This window comes from Syngnathoides biaculeatus, chromosome 5, assembly GCF_019802595.1.
Source record: "Syngnathoides biaculeatus isolate LvHL_M chromosome 5, ASM1980259v1, whole genome shotgun sequence".
Classification (NCBI taxonomy): domain Eukaryota; kingdom Metazoa; phylum Chordata; class Actinopteri; order Syngnathiformes; family Syngnathidae; genus Syngnathoides; species Syngnathoides biaculeatus.
Window position 1 is genome coordinate 24,034,727 of NC_084644.1, and position 12,305 is coordinate 24,047,031.

Consider the following 12,305-nt stretch of genomic DNA (forward strand, 5'->3'; position numbering starts at 1 on the left):
CTGGAAAAAGTAAGATGGCGGCGCATTTATATAGACCGCAGAACGCCTCACACTGGCCACGTATCCTGCACTTCGCCAGGACAAAATAGAAACTCGAATCCACAAATGTACACATATGAGAGTGTAACACATCGATAGAAATAATATAACATTATAAGGACTGTATAAATGTTCAAATTGTACCAAAGATGATGGGAGGAGGGAAGAAAAGCAAAGACACATCTCTGGAACACGAGTATGAATACATGATTTAAATCAAGTTCCGGCAGTTTGGGGGGAGGAAACGTGAATCCCTTCCTTAATCGAATCATGTGAAATTTTGGGGGGAAAAATATTATTTATTATTGGTAATTTTAAAAGAAAGTACAGTATATGGTTTCCACGATGTGTTTCAGTTTTTTAAAATAGAACTTGCTTTTGTTGTTTTTACACCCGCTACTGGGTTAAGAAAATACTTAGTTATTAATTTTATTATACAATACAACAATATTATTATACAGTTATTTGAAATACTTAGTTAATACTATTTTTTAAAAGTTCAATTAAAACACCAGTTATGCATCATGCTTCAACATTTAAAACAAATCCAGATAGATAGATAGATAGATAGATAGATAGATAGATAGATAGATAGATAGATAGATAGATAGATAGATAGATAGATATAGATAGATAGATAGATAGATAGATAGATAGATAGATAGATAGATAGATAGATAGATAATTACATTGCAATTGAATCCAATGAAGTAATACAATATTAATACTGATCTCAACCTGGGCTGGTTTATCAAGCAATGATGTCTAATAGATTACTGTAATTTTATCCCTTGCATCAAACCAATCGTACTACTGTCGAATCATTGTTGATTTTGTGTTGATGCGGTGTTTAGACATGTAAAATATGCATAAAAAATGTCCTGCAAAATATCCAACTAGCTATCAATGGAAAAATTAGCAAATGTTGACATCCACATGAACATTTTTGTACATTTCAATTTACATGCATTCCATTTTTCAGGAGGAGGTTAATTTATTGGAGGTCTTAAAACCTTTGAGACATGTGATATATATGCATGTCATGGCCAGCTTCGTTGGCTTCTCATCGATCTGTTTCAATATTTTGTTTTCCAAAAGTACAATATATGGATGGGTTTGTTGGTGCTGAGAAGATATTAATTCATTCATTTCATCACCACACATCACTACACAATAATAATAATCAATCTGTACAATGACCTGCTAATTTATTATTGTTTGAAAAATAACCTAATAAGATAGGGGGAGAATCTCGGTCATCCAGGAGGGGCTCAGTGTCGAGCCGCTACTCCTCCACATTGAGAGGAGCCAGATGAGGTGGCTGGGACATGCAGACAGACAACAGTCGCACTCACAATTACACCTAGGGACAATTTAGAGTCTCCAATGAATGCGTGTTTTGGGGATGTGGGAGGAAACTGGAGTGCCCGGAGAAAACACACGCAGGCACAGGGTCAACATGCAAACCCCGGTCCTTAGAACTGTGAGGCCAACACACTAACAAGTTGTGTCACCATGTCGCCTGTTTGACATCATAGTTTCATCAATCATTACAAGAAACAACAACAAGACATGTTCTTAGATTTTATTGTTGTCAGAGATAACATTATAATTGTAGTCTTGGCATGGATTCAGCATGTCATTTGGGACCTGCAAACGTCTTTAACAACACAGTTTGATTTGGCATAACAGCAATGCCATAAATTTACAAATCAGGTTGTAGCACTGCTGTAGTACTTAAAGTGCTCTATACTGATGCTTGCACACAAATGTCTTTTGCTATTTTTTTTCAGACTATCAAAAGCAGGATAAACATATACTGATAATTAGGCTGAATTCATGATTTTTCCACGATCAGTCAGCAAATTTCTGATTACTGGGTGTTTGGGAAAAAAATGTTCTGTAGTGGAGTAGTGTACTTTTTCTGCCTGATCTGCACAAAAAACAGTCGGGACCGACAGTTGGAAATGTTAAAGCTAGATAATATTTCCAATCACAAAACCTCATATGTTCTCAAGACTGAGTTTGACCGAACCATGATACGGATATCATGGTGGAAACAGTAACCAATTGTGACCTGAAACTGTTGGTGGATACAAATGAAGTGGTGGAGTCAGGCTCAGTCATTAAGGCACATTTGGGATAGTGAAAGTGTCATATCAACTGAACCCATACCACTCTGTTGATTCTTGTTCAATGCTTGAACGTGTTTTCCAGTTGATAAATAACAAACAATAAGTTCGCATTTTTTTCTGTATTCTTTCATTCGCTGTGTTCAGCTTTGTGAGACGTCCATAGCGAAATGCACGTGAAGCGAAAATGAACGTGCAGAAGCGGAGCGAAAATGAACACGCAAAAGAAGAATAGATGGGGAAGTTTCAGACTGGCACGGATGTAGAAAAAATAAAAAAAATAAAAAAATGTAAAAAATTCCACGCACATTAAACTGAAGAAGACGTTTCAGCACTGGGAGCGCTCAGGCCGACCGGAGCTGTGGCCGTTAGGTGGTCGGTGCCTGTCATGGCTGAAACCCCAGAACACGTTGGTGGACACCAACACACAACAAGTCCTATCGGGCATTTTAACCTGCGGGACTCCCGAGGCAGCCGATAGGTACTGACTGGCTAAGCAGAATGCAGCTTCGGTGGTCACTGAGGGAAAAATTCGGACATGGGAGGAGTTCAGTGAGGCCATGGAGAATGACTTCAGGACTGCTTCAAGGAAATTCTGGTCCACTGTCCGGCGTCTCAGGAGGGTTAAGCAGTGCACCGTCAATGCTGTGTATAGTGGGGATGGGGTACTGCTGACCTCAACTCAGGATGTTGTGAGTCATAGGGGAGAATTCTTCGAAGAGCTCCTCAATTCCATCAACATGCATTCCCATGAGGAAGCTGAATCTGGGTTCTCTCTGGGATCTTAAATCTCGTGGGTTGAGGTCAGCGAGGTGGTTAAAAAGCTCATTGGTGGGAGGGCCTCAGGGGTGGATGAGATTCGCCCAGAGTTCCTAAAGGCTCTGGATGTTGTGGGGCTGTCCTGGTTGACACGCCTCTGCAACATCACATGGACATCAGGGACAGTGCCTCTGGATTGGCAGACTGGGGTGGTGGTCCCCATTTTCAAGAAGGGGGACCGGAGGGGTGTGTACCAACTATAGGGGGCTCACACTCCTCAGCCTCCCTGGTAAGGTCTATTCACGGGTGCTGGAGAGGAGGCTCCATCGGAAGTCGAATCTAAGATCCAGGAGGAGCAATGTGGTTTTCGTCCTGGCCGTGGAACGGTGGACCAACTCTACACTCTCGGCAGGATCCTCGAGGGTGCATGGGAGTTCGCTCAAGCAGTCTACATGTGTTTTGTAGACTTGGAGAAGGCTTTCTACCGTGTCCCTCGGGGAGTCTTGTGGGGGGTTCTTTGGGAGTATGGGGTACCAAGCCCCCTGATACGGGCTGTTCGGTCCCTGTACGACCGCTGTCAGAGTTTGGTCAGCATTGCCAGCAATAAGTCAGACTCGTTTCTGGTGAGAGATGGACTCCGCCAAGGCTGCCCGTTGTCACCGCTTTTGCTTTTATGGACAGAATTTCTAGGTGCAGCCGAGTTGTAGAGGGTGTCCGGTTTGGTGACCTCAGCATCGCATCTCTGGTCTTTGCAGATGATGTGGTTCTGTTGGGTTCATCAAGCCATGATCTCCAACACTCACTTGAGCAGTTCGCAGCCGAGTGTGAAGCGGCTGGGATGAGAATCACCACCTCCAAATCTGGACCATGGTTCACAATTGGAAAAGGGTGGGGATGAGATCTTGCCCCAAGTGGAGGAGTTCAAGTAACTTGGAGTCTTGTTCATGAGTGAGGGAAGAATGAGTGGAAGATCGACAGACAGATCGCTGCAGTGTCTGAGGTGACTTTGTATTGGTCCGTTGTGGTGAAGAGGGAGCTAAGTCGAAAGGCGAAGCTCTCAATTTACCAGTCGATCTACGTTCCTACCTTCACCTATGGGCATGAGCTGTTGGGTCGTGACCGAAAGAACAAGGTCCTGGTTACAAGCGGCCGAAATGAGTTTCCTCCGCACTTAGAGTTAGGGTGAGAAGCTCGGTCATCCGCGAGGGGCTCAGTGTCGAGCCGCTGGTCCTCCACATTGAGAGGAGCCAAATGAGGTGGCTGGGGCATCTGATGCGGATGGCTCCCGGATGCCTCCCTGGCGAGGTGTTCCGGGCAAGAGACCCTGGGGACAACCCAGAACATGCTGGAGAGACTACATCTCTATGTCTGGAAGAAGTGGCTGGGCAAAGGGAAGTCTGGGTATCCCTGCTGAAGCTATTTCTCCTGCGACCTGACCCAGAGAAGCTGTAGAAAATAGATGTGTTCTTTTGAACAAAATATTCACAAAATAAACAACACAATATTTTAAATTAAAATGTGGGTTTATTCCAACAGTTATCTCACACAAGGGCCACTTTGATACACAGTCAGAAATACTCTCACGAAGTTTATAAGTCTCCTCTCATTGAGAAGCTACAGAACTGCAGTCTGGTTTGGCTACCTACAACAACTGTGACGCCCATACCTGCATTGCGCACACAGTGCACGAACGGCAAACGAGGAAGAAGCGCATAAGCGAGGCAAATCATATACGAAGGAACACTGCACTACGGCACCGTGCTGCCTCTCATAAATCAGTCTTGGTATGTTGACAGACACCTGATTTGGGAGAGAAGGTGTTGATCCACCTTGCAGGAATATGATTGGCTGCTGCATCCAGGCAAGACGCCCTTCTGCAACTAGGCAGAAAGCGAAGGCTGCACAGATGACCATACCAAATATGCATCAGATTTTTACAAAATAAAAGCAACCATTTTGGGGTAAGGATGGGTTAGGCTTACCGGGATGAATAATACAATCACTGCACTGAAGTCAGATACTGTACTGTTGTTCCTGTTTGCAGTAGGGCATGTCCTAGATGGATGCAGCAGGCAGTCATTTTGCAACGGCACGAGTCCCGCTTAGAGCTCAAGTGGGTTTCAAAATAACACAAGAAGAAGTTGCCGGATACAAATGAAGGAGTAACTGGTTGTGTTGACTTCTTGAATACAGTAACATGTCTTGCAAGCCATTCACCACAATAAAAAGGACACAAGTTTGTCACTCCAATTGGGTTACAAGATAAACCAACAGTTAGACTAGCTTCTTGTATTTCTTGTTTCAATGACGCTGGAAATTAGAACTAGCTGTTCGACTTTATGTTCCTGTCTACTGTTACGGTAGACATACTTTGAGAACGGCCCCATCCCCTCACCCCAAGCTCAAGAGGTAAAACACTATTTACACGGCTCTTGTCATTTTTTTTTTTTTACCTCTGTCCATCTCTGCTTGTGTATCATTTGGTTCTATGTATGTTGTGTGCAACACAAAATAGATATACAACAGAGTGTAGATTGAATTTCTCCTTTAGGAATTTTAAGAAGCATAATAAAAAGTAGAAAAAATTCAAAACAACCATGGCTGTTTTCAGGATGTGGAAGGAACACCCAACACTGCAATTGTTCTTAGTTTCTGTCATCATGGCACCGATATGTTTCTATTGTTGGAAAGTCGCGATCCAATGTTGGAGAAGATAGGAACAATTTAAAAAAATGTATTGTTCAAAACTCGCCTTGGATAGTTTTTAAATACAACTACTCATGCTTACATGCTTAAAGGTCAAGTGTCATCTCTCTAAACATTCTAAAATAGACATTGTAATGAAAAATGCATACAACATTATTCACAGTGGAGAGCGCGTCATCCATGTGCAAAGTTGCATAAATGTCATCCGACGACATCCAAGTGGTCGCCATATTGGCTGCATCCCCTGCCTGTGACGTCACCCAGACATTTGCCATTGAAAACACGCGGTGGACGCTACTATGGAAGACGAACACGCCCCTTCTGACACGAAAGCTCTTTTCGAAGAAGAGAACATCACACAACTGAGTGAAGTTACCGGGGCAATATTACCTTATTGTTTTGAGCCATATTCAGATGATATGCGATCACGGCCAAACTGCCTCCCCGTCCGATCCACTTCCGCGGCGGAGATGAGCCATCGTGGCTCGTCACAGCTGGCCGGGGTGGCTCATTTTTGGTGCCGAGGTGGCTTATCATGGCGCCGAGCGTTGTTCATACCCGCCCCCATCTGCGATGAACAACACCGTCGAGCCGTGGCACTTTACGGTGTTGTAATCGCACGCGGCTGAGTGAGTCATTGTCGGCAGCATTGTTAAGAGCCGCCGCCGTCTGCGAGCCCGACGTGCAGCCTTCACCGAGGCCGTGAACGGTGTACGCGGCGCCTCGGCCGGGGTGGCTCATTTTCGGGGCCGAGATGGCTTAGCACACAACTGAGCTGTGCTACTTTACCTGGTTGTTCATAGCCGCCGCCATCCGTGATGAACAACACCATCGAGTTGGGGCACTTTATGGTGTTGTCATCACACGCGGCTGAGTGTGACATTGTTGGCAGCGTTCTTCAGAGCCGCCGCCGTCCGCGAGCCCGAAGGCTGTGAGAGGCGACGCAGCAGCCCTGGCCGGCGAGCCTGACGCCGTGCGACGCACACAACTGTCATACGTACGCAGATCTTTTGTTACGTTATGAGAGACCGAACTATTTTTTTTGTATTAGCTGTATACACACCTACCTGTCATTTGGAACCCGCGACGCTCTCGTCCCTTCAATCCATTTTTCACGACGAACCGGGTCTCTTGCAAACTTATGAAGGGTAAATTCATCCTCCCGAGTGTTCAAGCAATGCCCAGATATGCAACGAGCCGGCATTTTGGCTAACACGAAGGAACGACGAGCTACTTTCCTGGAGGTAAAACTAATAGAAACAAATGAGTCTACTTGAGGGTGGTCCTGCCATGTACATCACTTCCTGCTTCTTCTCGAAAACAAATCCTCGAGAGGATTTTCATGGCGGGAGTTACAAATAAGCTGTATACGTTAAAATCATGTTTTGTGGTAAAAATACGCATGGGTCCATGTCGCCTGCCGTTTTTTCATTCATAACATACTAAAAATCATGCTTTTCATGACAGTGGCCTTGAAAGCAAATTATTGAGAAACTGAGGATGAACATAATTGCATGCAGTGCAGCAACATCAATATTTTGTCCTCTTTTTAGGAAATAATGGCAGCATACCAAAGCTAATAACAGTTTTAACAGTCTGAATTATGCTATAATGTTTTTACTACTTGCTCACAACCCACTTTTGGGTCAGGGCCCACCAGTTGGGAAACTGCCCCACAGGATGCCAGGATCTGAACCTATAACTCTAAAATAAATATAATGCTGTAGGATGGTAATCGCTATGATCTTCTGAAGCACAGAATGACTGGTTAGCACGTTTGCCTCACAGTTCTGAAGACAAATTTCAAAATTCAACTCCAGCCAGGACCCCTGTGTGGAGTTTGCGTGGGTTTTCTTCGGGCACTCCGGTTTCCTCCCTCATCCCCAAAACATGCATTAATGGGAGACTCGAAATTGCAGTGTGAATGTGAGTGTGGCTGTTGTCTGTCTTCGTGTGCCTCCCAATTGGTTGGAACCCAGTTCAGGGGGTAACGCGCCTCCAGGCCGATGGTAGCTGGGATAGGCTCTGGCACTCCCGCCATGTTGGTGAGGATAAGCAGTTCAGAAAATGGATGGTGTCATGATCCTGCCTCTCCAGCACGAGCTGTGCGGGTGTCCGCGCAGGTGCGCTGGTTGGAAGGTGCACACCTGCGCCTCATGCAGCCTGATTATGCTGTGGATTTATATGACCGCGATGACAACTGGCCGGCGCCAGTTCGAATGATCTTCATGTCCCGTTCGTGTGCTCTGGTATCCCTGATCGAACCTGTGTGTACCGACCTTCGCCCGTTCTCTGCCTGCTTTGATTGTTCTCCTGTGCGCCGACTCCTGCTTGCCCGCTCACCTACTCTCTTTGCTTGACGTCCCAACTACGGCTGCTGCGCCGGACTGCCTGCTCGATCCCCTACCTCTGCATATAATAAACGTGTCTCTTCTTGAACTACCTTGCGTCTTCCGAGTTCCTGCATTTGGGTCCTACCCCCGATCCGATGGGACGTGACAGAACGAACTGGCCAATACAGGACCCAGCAGGAAAGACCCGGCGTCGCCGGGACCGACGCAAGGTAGACCGTCTGCCGGAGGACCAAGCCTGTCCGATCCGGGTAGGCTCCCTGATGTCCTCCGCTTCCGTGTCTTACGCTCCGCCAGCGAGCTATGAATACGTCCCGAACACGACCCGTCCGGCTCCTCATATTCATCTGGACTCTTGACTTTTCGGAGTATGTGGAGGACCGTGATTTGTATGACTGGCTGCCGGAGTACGACTCCGATTATTCTGATTATGAATCTGCTCATCCGATCTTTCATCCCAGTCAGTTTGTTTCACCTCCCCGCGTTTCCAGCACCCGAGCGACTTCGCCCTGTAGATCCAAGTACACCAATCTGTACGAGGGAACCCGCTTGGCCATCTACCCTGGACCTCTGCGTGGCGGCCAGAGGAGACGCCCCGTCTGGGCGCTCCCCGGTGCCTCCCGCTGCGTGGCAACTAAGACATCGTCCTCCCACTCTTCGCCGGCAACTGACAGACCCGCAGCTGGTGGCGAAGCTTCTAGCCCAGAGGGAGGAGGAGCCGCCAAATCACGAGGAAACTGACCCGCCTCCTCGCCATTCCCACGTCGAGGTTTTGGCGGTTCCGAGCAGTGCTCACACGGCAGTTGGAACTGACCCGCTCCCGAGACACGCCCACGTGTCAGTTTCGACTGACTCTCCGCCTACTCAGGTTCACGTTGCCCTGGAAACGGATTCGCCACCGCGCCACGCCCACGTTGCTTTTTCAACGGATGCACTGCAAGCTCACGTGGGAGTGGGGACCGACCCGATGCCGCCTCACGTTGCTGTCCAGGAGGTGGCGACGTCTCCACAGCCGCTTCTCGTCTGTGCTCTGGAGTACCAGTGGCGACCGGCCCGCGGATCCTCCACACTCCTGCTTCGTCGGCGACCGTCCCGCGGACGCTCCACACTCCTGCTCTGTCGTCGACGGGCACGCCCATACGTTCCCGTCCAGGAGGTGGCGACGGTGACACTGACGCTGCCTTCTCACGTTCCTGTCCAGGAGGCGGCGACGGGGTCTTTGCCTTCTCACGTTCTTGTCCAGGAGGCGGCCACGGGGTCGCAGCCTTCTCACGTTCCTGTCCAGGAGGTGGCGGTACTGGCGCCGCCTTCTTACGTTGCTGTCCAGGAGGGGGCGGTACTGGCGCCGCCTTCTCATGTTGCTGTCCAGGAGGGGGCGATGGTGGCGCCGCCTTCTCACGTTGCTGTCCACGAGGGGGCGATGGTGTCGCTGCCTTCTCACGTTGCTGTCCAGGAGGGGGCGATGGTGTCGCCGCCTTCTCACGTTGCTGTCCAGGAGGGGGCGATGGTGTCGCCGCCTTCTCACGTTGCTGTCCAGGAGGGGGCGATGGTGAAAAAATTTCATCTCTATCTTTATTTGTCCCCATTCCAAAAACTCAACCTTTCTGACCATTGTCTGATTACTCAAACATTTGTCCCCTCACTCTGTCCATGCAGAACAAAGTCAACGAGAAAAGCATTTCACTGTAACAGTATGTCTTATTGATTAAATCAGCTTTTGTTGTTTTCTAGGTAGATAGGATTAGGCAGTTATATAGGTCAGATTTAAACCTCTGTAACCTGGTTTATTACAATAAAACTCTCAGTTGCAGGCCACTTGAGGTTAAACATCCAATTTAGTTTGATCATGTCAAAGACTAATCCAAAATTAATGTGAAATGGCTGTGTATCTAAAAAGCTGTGCTAAAATAACATACCTTTTCCTGTTCCTGAACAAGGGTTAGGGTTAGGATGCTGAATGTTGTTATCGAATAGAAAATATTCTATTTGGGATCATTGATGCAGTGATGTCAAAATTCTCCTCCAATGCGAGTGGCGGTGGCAGAGAGATTTCTGACTGTAAACATCAAGGGTGAAATAGAGGAAGGCAAAATAATTGCATTGTCCCGCTATCCCGAATTTTGGGCCAATGGAAAAATAATATATTGAGACATCTCTGTTGGAGGCTTTCAAACTCCCTTTCCAGGTTCCCTGCTCAGCCTGAAATACACCTCAAAGCGCTCTTCTTGCAACTAAAAAGCTCACAAACAAATTTATGATGCCAGGAAATTAGTATGGGATCGCACCCCCCCACCCCTTTTGTTTCTGCTTCGTCACCTACTCAAATTCAAATAAGCAAAGTTATGGCTTTCTTTTCCAATAATGAAAAATACATATTGCGGAGCTGTAGTTCACTCAGCAGGGAAAGCCTCCTGACTTTTTTCTAGGCTGTTGCGTCACCGCTTCTAAATGTGGGTTAGGGTGAGGGCAACTCCTGTTGCCATCATGGGTGTGGTCCTTTCACGGTAACCAAGTGCAGTGTCAAAAGGCTATAACAGTATCTGCTTCAGGAAGTCCAGCCATGCTCATCCAACAGAAGTAGGCAGCTCAACTTTTGTTGTGGAAAAAAAAAAAGATGGTCCACAAGTATGCAAACTGACAACTGTTCTCAAGTTGCTTTTGTGGATTTTCACAGGGTACTCTGGCTCTTTCCTTCTGTCCATAACCATGCATGTTAGGTTCATTAAAGACATTCAGTTTTGCAAAGGTGGGAATGATACTGGTTGTTATTCCATATGGTTTGTGACCTCTGACTGACTCACTAATCCTCCATGGACAAAACGAAAAGAAATAAATGGAATGGCGCTTGTCCCGGCTGACTTTGGATGAGAGGCGGGGGTACAATAGACTGGTCGCCATTCAATCACAGGGGACACCAACCTTGTTCAGACTAAAGGCAAATCTGATTTGTTGATCAAATCAGATGTAGAAGTGGCTCGGTTCACAGTGCAGTTTTTAGCATGCAGTGAGTGGTTTGGGAACATCCACAATAGGTTACACTTGTTAATGTTGTCAGTGTAATTGTAGTTCTTAATCAATGGGGGTATTACAATAAAAGTTGTGTGTCTCCTCAGGAAGTCAGGAAACAAACCGGTCATGACCAAAATAACATTTGGTGCTTCAGACACAACCATTAACATTTACATTAACCCGAATGGTAAATTTAAAATATTCAATTAACCTAACATGCACGGTTTTGGGATGTGGATGGAAACTAACATACAGAAAAAAAACAAGCATCCCGGCACATGGAGAATATTCAAACCACCCCAAGGTCCAAGCCCAGATTCACACAAAAACTAAACCGTTTTTTTCCCACCAGTATCGCATATACCATGGTTATTTTCAAGTATGGGGGTGGCAAAAAGAAATTCCCAAATCCCTGCAGAGTGGAACATAACACACATGCAGCAAGGGGTGTGGTTCTGTTCCCTCGCTGTGAAAGAGAGGGGCTGGACACAGCCATAGATAGGGGCAGACAAAACACATTCACACGAGCACGCATACACACACAGAGCATGTCAGGGTAGAACTTGGAAGGAATGTTTGTTTTGGACAGACCCTCCTACAAAAGGGCAGCAGCTTCCTTGACAAAAACCCTCACGGAGTAAAACAATGGGTGCGGGACTGAAATGCGTCAACCCATGACTATATTTTTTTAACGATGAGTCTCCCAAGGTTATGCAAAAACTTTTTTTCCATCGTTTTCAAATTCATGTATACGCACTGAATAATCCAAACAGAGGATTGACTAAAATTGCCTTACCCTTTTTGATTTTGAACATTGTAAATATTGACAGCTCCATGGCAAAGCTAAACGCCATAAAATATGTGTTGTCATTAGCATTTGATTTGCAAGTCAACTGTCTTTCTATTTCCATTTTGTGGTTTTTGGATGTCTGCTTTAATGCCTGTCGCAATAATCAACTGTACCAATAGGTTCAATAAAGTAAACTGAACTTTTGACAATAAAATTGGCTAAATCTTGCTTTCCTCCAAAGAACAATAATCGGCAGTAACGTGTGAATGAGGAGGAACACATTTTAGAAGTCATCAGGAAGGGGGCATGTAAGAATCCCATTTGACCCTGAGGGATTATCTCGATGGGGTATTATGATGTGATATGGGAAACAATAAAATAGACAACACTGTTGACTTTGTGACAAAAAACATAGAAATGGAGTGGTTCTATTATGCATTGGACCATATCTTGAGGATCTGCATGATAGACAAGACAGAGCAAATACAGGGAACAATAGCCTCATTTCTATAGAGCCAG